Source organism: Petromyzon marinus, chromosome 75 (genome assembly GCF_048934315.1).
Source record: "Petromyzon marinus isolate PM22_M1 ecotype Great Lakes invasive population chromosome 75, UKy_Petmar_22M1.pri1.0, whole genome shotgun sequence".
Lineage (NCBI taxonomy): Eukaryota > Metazoa > Chordata > Hyperoartia > Petromyzontiformes > Petromyzontidae > Petromyzon > Petromyzon marinus.
Genome location: NC_133741.1, coordinates 4,288,005 through 4,301,203, shown reverse-complemented (window position 1 = coordinate 4,301,203; position 13,199 = coordinate 4,288,005).

Sequence of the window (13,199 nt, the reverse complement as noted above, 5' to 3'; positions counted from 1 at the left end):
AGTGAGTGAGTGTGAGTGAGTGTGTGTGTGGTGTGTGTAGTGAGTGTGGTGTGTGTGTGGTGTGTGTGTGTGGTGTGTGTGTGTGGTGAGTGTGTGTGTGGTGAGTGAGTGAGTGTGTGTGGTGAGTGTGTGTTTGGTGAGTGAGTGAGTGAGTGTGGTGAGTGTGTGTTTGGTGAGTGAGTGTGTGGTGAGTTAGTGAGTGTGTAGTGAGTGAGTGTGAGTGAGTGAGTGTGAGTGAGTGTGTGTGTGGTGTGTGTAGTGAGTGTGGTGTGTGTGTGGTGTGTGTGTGTGGTGTGTGTGTGTGGTGAGTGTGTGTGTGGTGAGTGTGTAGTGAGTGAGTGTGTGGTGAGTGAGTGAGTGTGTGTGTGGTGTGTGTGTAGTGAGTGTGTGTGGTGTGTGTGTGTAGTGTGTGTGTGGTGAGTGTGGTGTGTGTGGTAGGTGTGTGTGGTGAGTGTGTGTGTGTGGTGTGTGTGGTGAGTGGTGTGTGTGGTGTGTGTGGTGTGTGTGTGTGTGTGGTGTGTGTGGTGTGTGTGTGTGGTGTGTGTGGGGTGTGTGTGGTGTGTGTGTGGTAAGTGTGTGTGGTGAGTGTGTGTGTGGTGAGTGTGGTGTGAGTGGTGTGTGTGTGGTGTGTGGTGTGTGTGGTGTGAGTGTGTGTGTTGTGTGTGTGTGTGTGTGTGGTGTGTGTGTGTGTGTGTGTGTGTTGAGTGTGTGTGTGTGGTGTGTGTGTGTGGTGAGTGTGTGTGGTGAGTGTGTGTGTGTGTGAGTGTGGTGTGAGTGGTGTGTGTGTGGTGAGTGTGTGTGTGGTGTGAGTGTGTGTGTGTGTGTGTGTGTGTGTGTGTGGTGTGTGGTGTGGTGTGTGTGTGTTGAGTGTGTGTGTGTGGTGTGTGTGTGTGGTGAGTGTGTGTGGTGTGTGTGTGTGTGTGTGTGTGGTGTGTGTGTGTGTGTGTGTGTGGTGTGTGTGTGTGTGTGTGTGTGTGTCTGTGTGTGTGTGTGTGTGTGTGTGTCTGTGTGTGTGTCTGTGTGTGTGTGTGCGTGTGTGCGTTATCGCTGTTGTTATCAACACGGCTGTGAGTCTTCACCACGTGTTGGTGCGACCTCTAAACTCTGTCAGAGTTCACCAAAGCAGCCACACACGGGGCCAAGGTCCCCCGTGTAGGCCACGTGGTGAACCAACACACACACACACACTCACCCACACACACACTCACACACTCACCCACTCACTCACTCACACACTCACCCACTCACTCACTCACCCACTCACTCACCCACTCACTCACTCACTCACCCACTCACTCACCCACTCACACACACACTCACACACTCACCCACTCACTCACTCACCCACTCACCCACTCACTCACTCACACACTCACTCACTCACTCACCCACTCACCCACTCACTCACTCACTCACCCACTCACTCACTCACTCACCCACTCACTCACTCACCCACTCACTCACCCACTCAGCCACTCACTCACTCACTCACCCACCCACTCACTCACTCACTCACCCCACACTCACCCACACACTCACTCACCACTCACTCACCCACTCACTCACTCACCCACTCACTCACCCACTCAGCCACTCACTCACTCACCCACCCACTCACTCACTCACTCACCCACACACCACCCACACACTCACTCACCCACTCACCCACTCACTCACTCACCCACTCACCCACTCACCCACTCACTCACTCACCCACTCACCCACTCACTCACTCACCCACTCACCCACTCACTCCACTCACCCACTCACTCACCCACTCACTCACCCACTCACCCACTCACTCACTCACCCACTCACACACTCACTCACTCACCCACTCACTCACTCACTCACCCACTCACTCACCCACTCCACCCACTCACTCACTCACCCACTCACACACTCACTCACTCACTCACCCCTCACTCACCCACTCACTCACCCACTCAGCCACTCACTCACTCACTCACCCACCCACTCACTCACACACTCACTCACTCACCCACTCACTCACTCACTCACCCACTCACTCACCCACTCACTCACTCACCCACTCACTCACTCACTCACCCACTCACCCACTCACTCACTCACTCACCCACTCACTCACTCCACCCATACACTCACTCACTCACCCACTCACTCACCCACTCACCCACTCACTCACTCACCCACTCACCCACTCACTCACTCACCCACTCACCCACTCACCCACTCACTCACTCACTCACCCACTCACACACTCACTCACTCACCCACTCACTCACACTCACTCCACACCCACTCACCCACTCACTCACCCACTCACTCACTCACACACACACCCACTCACCCACTCACTCACTCACACACTCACACACTCACCCACTCACTCACCCACTCACTCACTCACCCACTCACTCACTCACCCACCCACTCACTCACTCACCCACTCACTCACCCACTCACTCACCCACTCACTCACTCACTCACCCACTCACCCACTCACTCACCCACTCACTCACTCACACACACACTCACACACTCACTCACCCACTCACTCACCCACACACACTCACTCACCCACACACTCACACACTCACCCACTCACTCACTCACCCACTCACTCACACACTCACTCACCCACTCACTCACCCACACACACACACTCACTCACTCACCCACTCACCCCACCCACTCACCCACTCACTCACTCACCCACTCACTCACCCACTCACTCACTCACCCACTCACCCACTCACTCACACACACTCACCCACTCACTCACCCACTCACTCACTCACTCACCCACTCACTCACTCACTCACCCACACACTCACTCTCACACTCACCCACACACTCACCCACACACTCACTCACACACTCACTCACCCACTCACTTCACTCACCCACTCACCCACTCACTCACTCACCCACCCACACACTCACTCACACACTCACCCACTCACACACACACTCACTCACTCACTCACCCACTCACCCACTTCCACTCACTCACTCACCCACTCACACACTCACATCACTCACCCACTCACTCACTCACCCACTCACTCACCCACTCAGCCACTCACTCACTCACCCACCCACTCACTCACACACTCACTCACTCACCCACTCACTCACCCACTCACTCACTCACTCACCCACTCACTCACTCACTCACCCACTCACCCACTCACTCACTCACTCACCCACTCACTCACGCACTCACCCATACACTCACTCACTCACCCACTCATCTCACCCACTCACTCACTCACCCACTCACCCACTCACTCACTCACTCACCCACTCACCCACTCACTCACTCACCCACTCACACACTCACTCACTCACCCACTCACTCACTCACTCACACACCCACTCACCCACTCACTCACCCACTCACTCACTCACACACACACCCACTCACCCACTCACTCACTCACTCACACACTCACACACTCACCCACTCACTCACCCACTCACTCACTCACCCACTCACTCACTCACTCACCCACCCACTCACTCACTCACCCACTCACTCACTCACTCACCCACCCACTCACTCACTCACCCACTCACTCACCCACTCACTCACCCACTCACTCACCCACTCACTCACTCACTCACCCACTCACCCACTCACTCACCCACTCACTCACTCACACACTCACTCACTCACTCACACTCACACCCACTCACTCACCCACACACACTCACTCACTCACCCACACACTCACAACACTCACCCACTCACTCACTCACCCACTCACTCACACACTCACTCACCCACTCACTCACCCACACACACACTCACTCACTCACCCACTCACCCACCCACTCACCCACTCACTCACTCACCCACTCACTCACCCACTCACTCACTCACCCACTCACCCACTCACTCACACACACTCACCCACTCACTCACCCACTCACTCACTCACTCACCCACTCACTCACTCACCCACACACTCACTCACACACTCACCCACACACTCACCCACACACTCACTCACACACTCACTCACACACTCACCCACTCACACACACACTCACCCACTCACTCGCCCACTCACTCACCCACCCACTCACCCACTCACACACTCACTCACACACTCACTCACCCACACACTCACTCACTCACCCACTCACTCACCCACCCACTCACACACCCACTCACTCACTCACCCACTCACCCACTCATTCACCCACTCACTCACCCACTCACTCACCCACTCACTCACCCACTCACACACTCACCCACTCACACACACACTCGCTCACTCGCTCACTCACTCACCCACTCGCTCACTCACTCACTCACCCACACACTTACCCACTCACCCACTCACTCACTCACCCACTCACTCACCCACTCACTCACTCACCCACTCACTCACGCACTCACCCACTCACCCACCCACTCACCCACTCACCCAGTCACCCACTCACTCACCCACTCACCACACACACACACTCACCCACTCACCCACCCACTCACCCACTCACTCACCCACTCACCCATCCACTCACTCACCCACTCACTCACCCACTCACTCACCCACTCACCCACCCACTCACTCACCCACCCACTCACCCACTCACTCGCCCATTCACTCACTCACCCACCCACTCACTCACCGACCCACCCACTCACTCACCCACCCATTCACTCACCCACCCATTCACTCACCCACCCACTCACTCACCCACCCACCCACTCACCCACTCACCTACCCACCCACTCACCCACCCACTCATCCACTCACCCACCCACCCACTCATCCACTCACCCACTCACCCACTCACCCACTCATCCACTCACCCACCCACTCACCCACCCACTCACCCACCCACTCACCCACCCATCCACTCATCCACCCATCCACCCACGCACTCACTCACCCACTCACTCACCCACCCACTCTCTCTCCCACTGATCCAGTCAAGGCCAGTTTTATCTGAGTTTGATTAATCGTTATATTAACAGAACCTTAAAACTGGTTTAAACCAGACTCACACCAGACTCACAGACTCACCACACAGAGACACATTGACTTACCACACAGAGACCCACAGACTCACCACACAGATACCCACAGACTCACCACACAGAGACCCACAGACTCACCACACAGAGACCCACAGACTCACCACACAGAGACCCACAGACTCACCACACAGAGACCCACAGACTCACCACACAGAGACCCACAGACTCACCACACAGAGACCCATAGACTCACCACACAGGGACCCACGGACTCACCACACAGAGACCCACAGACTCACCACACAGAGACCCACAGACTCACCACACAGAGACCCACACAGACTCACCCACACAGAGACACACAGACTCACCACACAGAGACCCACAGACTCACCACACAGAGACCCACAGACTCACCACACAGAGACCCACAGACTCACCACACAGAGACCCATAGACTCACCACACAGGGACCCACGGACTCACCACACAGAGACCCACAGACTCACCACACAGAGACCCACAGACTCACCACACAGAGACCCACACAGACTCACCACACAGAGACACACAGACTCACCACACAGAGACCCACAGACTCACCACACAGAGACCCACAGACTCACCACACAGAGACCCACAGACTCACCACACAGAGACCCACAGACTCACCACACAGAGACACACAGACTCACCACACAGAGACCCACAGACTCACCACACAGAGACCTACAGACTCACCACACAGAGACCCACAGACTCACCACACAGAGACCCACAGACTCACCACACAGAGACCCATTGACTTACCACACAGAGACCCACAGATTCACCACAGAGACCCACAGACTCACCACACAGAGACCCACAGACTCACCACACAGAGACCCACAGACTCACCACACAGAGACCCACAGACTCACCACAGAGACCCACAGACTCACCACACAGAGACCCACAGACTCACCACACAGAGACCCACAGACTCACCACACAGGGACCCACGGACTCACCACACAGAGACCCACAGACTCACCACACAGAGACCCACAGACTCACCACACAGAGACCCACACAGACTCACCACACAGAGACACACAGACTCACCACACAGAGACCCACAGACTCACCACACAGAGACCCACAGACTCACCACACAGAGACCACAGACTCACCACCACACAGAGACCCACAGACTCACCATACAGAGACCCACAGACTCGCCACATGGGTCTCTGTGTGAGTGCATGGGTCGTTTTGTGAGGCTTCGTTAGTTTCTGTAAAAGAATTTCATTATTACGATTAGTCTGCAGTTCTGTGGGTTGTGGTGGTTGTAGCTGAGGTGGTGGTTGTGATGGTGGTTGTGGTGGTGGTGGTTGTTGTGGTGGCGGTTGTTGTGATGACGGTTGTGGTAGTTGTGGTGGTGTTTGTGGTCGTGGTGATGGTTGTGGTGGTGGTGGTTGTGATGATGGTTGTGATGGTGGTGGTTGTGGTTGTGATGATGGTTGTGATGGTGGTGGTTGTGGTTGTGATGATGGTTCTGGTGGTTGTGGTTGTTGTGATGCTGGTGGTGGTTGTTGTGATGGTGGTGGTTGTGGTGGTGGTTGTGGTTGTTGTGATGGTGGTGGTGGTTGTTGTGATGGTGGTGGTTGTTGTGATGGTTGTGGTTGTTGTGATGGTGGTTGTGGTTGTTGTGATGGTGGTTGTGGTTGTTGTGATTGTTGTGGTTGTTGTGATGGTTGTTGTGGTTGTGTGTGTTGTGGTGGTGGTTGTGGTGATTGTTGTGATGGTGTTTGTGATGGTGGTGGTGATTGTTGTGATGGTGATGGTGGTTGTGGTGGTTGTTGTGGTTGTTGTTGTTGTGGTGGTGGTGGTTGTGGTGCAGGGTACCCGCTAGCGCTGGCTGAGCGGCGATGGCTGAGCGGCGCCTCTCCCCCTCTCATTTGCTGTGCCCACTGCCTCAGTGGACTGCTCATCGCTGCCTGGAACTTTGGTGAGAACCACAACCATAACAACCACAACCACAACCACCACCACCACCACCACAACCACCACAACCACCACCACCACCACAACCACCACCACCAACAACAACAACAACAACCGCCATTCGCCACTAAGTGGCGGTGACGTCACCACGACGCTTGTGCCAGGCTATGTGCACCCTGAGGCCACGTGAAGTGTCGAACGCCCGCTGGCAGGAGGTCACGGGGCAGACCCAGCAGGTGCCACGGGTCGACTGACTGAGATGACTGGCTGATGCACCACCTGTGCCCCCTACTGTGCCAACCTGCTGTGCTTTAGCCACCCGGCGCTCCGCTCGCTGTTGTGAGCGTCGCTCCTCCGCCCTGCGTTGTTGTTGGAGGGCGACTGCCTCCAACTGCCCAGTAGCATCCTTCACGAGCCTCCTCCACAGAGGCCGATCTTGACACCGCTGGTACCAGTCATCGGCAAGTCCACTCAGCTCCACGTCCTCCTGTACCACATCACTCCATCTCTTCTCTAGCCCGTGCCGCGCCCGCTTAGCCCCCTCAATCCGGCCAAACAAAAGCTGTTTCGGCATGCGGTGGCTGGGCATGCGGGCTACATGACCCAGCCATCGCAGCCTTGCCTGCCGGAGGAGCTCACCGATGGGACCCTGCCCAGATCTTTCAAGGATTTGTGAGCTCCTCACACAATCCAGTCTGGTTAAACCCAGGATGGATCGTAGGCAGGCCAGCCTAAATGTTTCTAACCGGCGAAGATGTTCCATTAGGGGGGTCCACGTTTCGCAAGCGTAGAGAAGGGAGGGAATGACCGTGGCCGAGAAGACCTGAAGCTTAGTGCGGAGCGACAGACCAGGTAGCTTCCACACAGCGTTACGCAACCGATGAAAATATATTTCCGCTCGACTGATTCGGAGTGAGACCTCTGCTGTTAAATTGGAGCCGGTCATAAGCACACTGCCCAGGTATGGGAAACTCTCCACTCTCTCCACAACTGCCCCATCACCGATTGGGAGTTGTGGGGGTGGAGTGTCCGATGGTACAAAATACCCAGGCAGGTGCTTAGTTTTGGTGGGGCTGATGGTAAGGCCCCACCTCTTAGTGGCACGCTCCAGTCTCAGCAGCAGCGTCTCCAACTCCACCACCACAACCACCACCACAACCACCACCACCACAACCACCACCACAACCACCACCACAACCACCACAACCACCACCACAACCACCACCACAACCACCACCACAACCACCACAACCACCACAACAACCACAACAACCACCACAACCACCACCACAACCACCACAACAACAACAACCATCACAACAACAACCACCACAACCACCATCACAACAACCACCACAACCACCATCACAACAACAACCACAACATCACAAAACAACCACCACAACCACCATCACAACAACCACCACAACCAACACTATCACAACAACAACAACCACAACATCACAAAAACAACCACCACAACCACCACTACCACCACAACTACCACCACCACAACCACCACCACAACCACCGCCACAACAACAACAACCACCACAACCACCACCACCACAATCACCACCAACACAACCACCACAACCACCACAACAACAACAACCACCACTATCACAACAACCACCACAACCACCACCACTACCACCACCACAACCACCACCACAACAACAACAACAACCACCACCACCACAACCACCACAACTACCACCGCAACCATCATCACAGCAACCACCACAACCACCACCACAACCACCACAACCACCACCACAACCATCATCACAACAACCACAGCCACCAACAACAACAACCGCCATTCGCCACTAAGTGGCGGTGACGTCACCACGACGCTTGTGCCAGGCTATGTGCACCCTGAGGCCACGTGAAGTGTCGAACGCCCGCTGGCAGGAGGTCACGGGGCAGACCCAGGTGCCACGGGTCGACTGACTGAGATGACTGGCTGGTGCACCACCTGTGCCCCCTACTGTGCCAACCTGCTGTGCTTTAGCCACCCGGCGCTCCGCTCGTTGTTGTGAGCGTCGCTCCTCCGCCCTCCGTTGTTGTTGGAGGGCGACTGCCTCCAACTGCCCAGTAGCATCCTTCACGAGCCTCCTCCACAGAGGCCGATCTTGACACCGCTGGTACCAGTCATCGGTAAGTCCACTCAGCTCCACGTCCTCCTGTACCACATCACTCCATCTCTTCTCTAGCCCGTGCCGCGCCCGCTTAGCCCCCTCGATCCAGCCGAACAAAAGCTGTTTCGGCATGCGGTAGCTGGGCATGCGGGCTACATGACCCAGCCAACGCAGCCTTGCCTGCCGGAGGAGCTCACCGATGGGACCTTGCCCAGATCTTTCAATGATTTGTGAGCTCCTCACACAATCCAGTCTGGTTAAACCCAGGATGGATCGTAGGCAGGCCAGCCTAAATGTTTCTAACCGGCGAAGATGTTCCATTAGGGGGGTCCACGTTTCGCAAGCGTAGAGAAGGGAGGGAACGACCGTGGCCGAGAAGACCTGAAGCTTAGTGTGGAGCGACAGACCAGATAGCTTCCACACAGCGTTACACAACCGATGAAAAGATATTGCCGCTCGACTGATTTGGAGTGAGACCTCTGCTGTTAAACTGGAACCGGTCATAAGCACACTGCCCAGGTATGGGAAACTCTCCACTCTCTCCACAACTGCCCCATCACCGATTGGGAGTTGTGGGGGTGGAGTGGCCGATGGTACAAAATACCCAGGCAGGTGCTAAGTTTTGGTGGGGCTGATGGTAAGGCCCCACCTCTTAGTGGCACGCTCCAGTCTCAGCAGCAGCGTCTCCAACTCCACCACCACAACCACCACCACAACCACCACCACCACAACCATCCCTTGACCGCACCCGGGCATCGATCAGCCTCCCATTATATCTGTACCATATGGAGATTCCCCCGCTACAGCTATTGAAGGCTTCACGAACTACGTGGTCAAAATAGATGTTAAATAATGTGGGAGCCAGAGGACATCCCTGTCGCACCCCAAGGTGTACAGGGAATGGCTCTGACTCCTGGCCACGTAGTTTTACCCGGGCCCGCTCACCATCATGAAGGTCCTTAATGATCGTGAGCAGAGGGTCAGGTACTCCAAAAGCACGAAGAACGACCCAGAGCCCAGGCCTACTGATGGTATCATAGGCCTTGACCAGGTCAATAAAGCAGAGATGTAGGTCTTGTTGGAATTCCCTACACCTCTGCTGTAGCAGACGGACAGAAAATATGGCATCTGTGCAGGACCGCCCTTTCCTGAAACCGCATTGGGGCTCCGCAAGCCTCTCCTCAGCGTGCCTGGCAAGGCGATGCTGAATAATCCTTGCCAGGCCCTTTCCCGTCACACTGAGGAGTGAGATGCCCCTGTAGTTGTTACAGTCTGTGCGGTCCCCCTTCTTAAAGAGGGGGACCACCAGGGCATCCTTCCAATCCTGCGGAACTTGTCCAGTGGTCCAGACCGTTGTTATGATGTCATATAGGGCAGTCTGTGCACAAACGCCACCCTCTCTCAACATTTCGCTTGGGAGATCATCTCTGCCCGCTGCCTTTCCCGGTCTCAGACTCCGGATTGCCTTCAGTACTTCCTCAACAGATGGCACCTCAGCCAGCCACTCACAGGGGGTGACTTCTTCCAATATTTGAGGCACCACAACCACCACCACAACCACCACCACAACTACCACCACCACAACCACCACCACAACTACCACCACCACCACAACCAGCACCACCAGCACCACCACCACAACCACCACAACAACCACCACCACAACCACCACAACCAACACCACAACCACAACCACCACCACGACCACTACTGCTGCTACTACTACTACTGTTACTGCTACTACTGCTGCTACTACTACTGCTGCTACTACTACTGCTGCTACTACTACTGCTGCTGCTACTGCTGCTACTACTACTACTGCTGCTGCTACTGCTGCTACTACTACTACTGCTGCTGCTACTGCTGCTACTACTACTACTGCTGCTGCTACTGCTGCTACTACTACTGCTGCTACTACTACTGCTGATACTACTACTACTGTTACTGCTACAGCTACTACTACTACTGCTGCTGCTACTACTACTGTTACTGCTACAGCTACTACTGCTACTGTTACTGCTACAGCTACTACTACTGTTACTGCTACAGCTACTACTACTGTTGCTGCTACAGCTACTACTGTTGCTGCTACAGTTACTACTGTTACTGCTACAGCTACTACTACAGCTACTACTACTACTGCTACAGCTACTACTACTGCTACAGCCACTACTGCTACAGCTACTACTACTGTTACTGCTACAGCTACTACTACTATTACTGCTACGGCTACTACTACTACTACAGCTACTACTACTGCTACTACTACAGCTACTACTACTACTGTTACTGCTACAGCTACTACTACTACTGTTACTGCTACAGCTACTACTACTGCTACAGCTACTACTACTACTGTTGCTGCTACAGCTACTACTACTACCACTACTACTACTGTTACTGCTACAGCTACTACTACTACTATTACTGCTACAGCTGCTACTACTACCGCTACTACTATTACTGCTACAGCTACTACTGCTACTACTATTACTGCTACAGCTACTACTACTGCTACTACTGCTACAGCTACTACTACTACTGTTACTGCTACAGCTACTACTACTATTACTGCTACAGCTACTACTACTACAGCTACTACTACTGCTACTACTACTGCTACTACTACAGCTACTACTGCTACTACTATTACTGCTACAGCTACTTCTACTACTGTTACTGCTACAGCTACTACTGCTACTCCTACTACTGCTACAGCTACTACTACTGTTACTGCTACAGCTGCTACTACTACTACTGCTACTATTACTGCTACAGCTACTACTGCTACTGTTACTGCTACAGCTACTACTACTATTACTGCTACAGCTACTACTACTACAGCTACTACTACTGCTACTACTACAGCTACTACTGCTACTACTATTACTGCTACAGCTACTACTACTACTACTGTTACTGCTACAGCTACTATTACTGCTACAGCTACTACTACTGCTACAGCTACTACTACAGCTACTACTACTACTGTTACTGCTACAGCTACTACTACTACTGCTACAGCTACTACTACTACTACTGCTACAGCTACTACTACTACTGCTACAGCCACTACTGCTACAGCTACTGCTACTACTGCTACAGCTACTACTACTGCTACTACTGCTACAGCTACTACTACTGTTACTACTGCTACAGCTATTATTACTACTGTTACTGCTACTACTGTTACTGCTACAGCTACTACTACTACTGTTGCTGCTGCTGTTGCTGCTACAGCTACTACTACTACTGCTGTTGCTGCTGCAGCTACTACTGCTGCTGCTACAGCTACTACTACTACTGCTACAGCTACTGCTACTACTACTACTGTTACTGCTACAGCTACTACTACTGCTACTACTACTGTTACTGCTACAGCTACTACTACTACTGTTACTGCTACAGCTACTACTTCTGCTACTACTGCTACAGCTACTCCTACTACTGTTACAGCTACTACTACTGTTGCTGCTTCAGCTACTACTACTACTGTTACTGCTACAGCTACTACTACTACTGTTACTGCTACAGCTACTACTACTGTTGCTGCTACAGCTACTACTACTACTGTTACAGCTACTACTACTACTACAGCTACTACTACTGCTACTACTACAGCTACTACTACTACTGTTACTGCTACAGCTACTACTACTATTACTGCTACAGCTACTACTATTACTACAGCTACTACTACAGCTACTACTACTACAGCTACTACTACTGCTACTACTACTACTGTTACTGCTACAGCTACTACTACTACTGTTGCTGCTACAGCTACTACTATTACTACAGCTACTACTACTACCGCTGCTACTACTGCTACTACTACTGTTACTGCTACAGCTACTACTACTACTGTTACTACTACAGCTACTACTACTACTATTGCTGCTACAGCTACTACTGCTACAGCTACTACTACAGCTACTACTGCTACTACTACTACTGCTACAGCTACTACTACTACTGTTACTGCTACAGCTACTATTACTGCTACAGCTACTACTACTGCTACAGCTACTACTACTGCTACTACTACAGCTACTACTACTGTTACTGCTACAGCCACTACTACTACT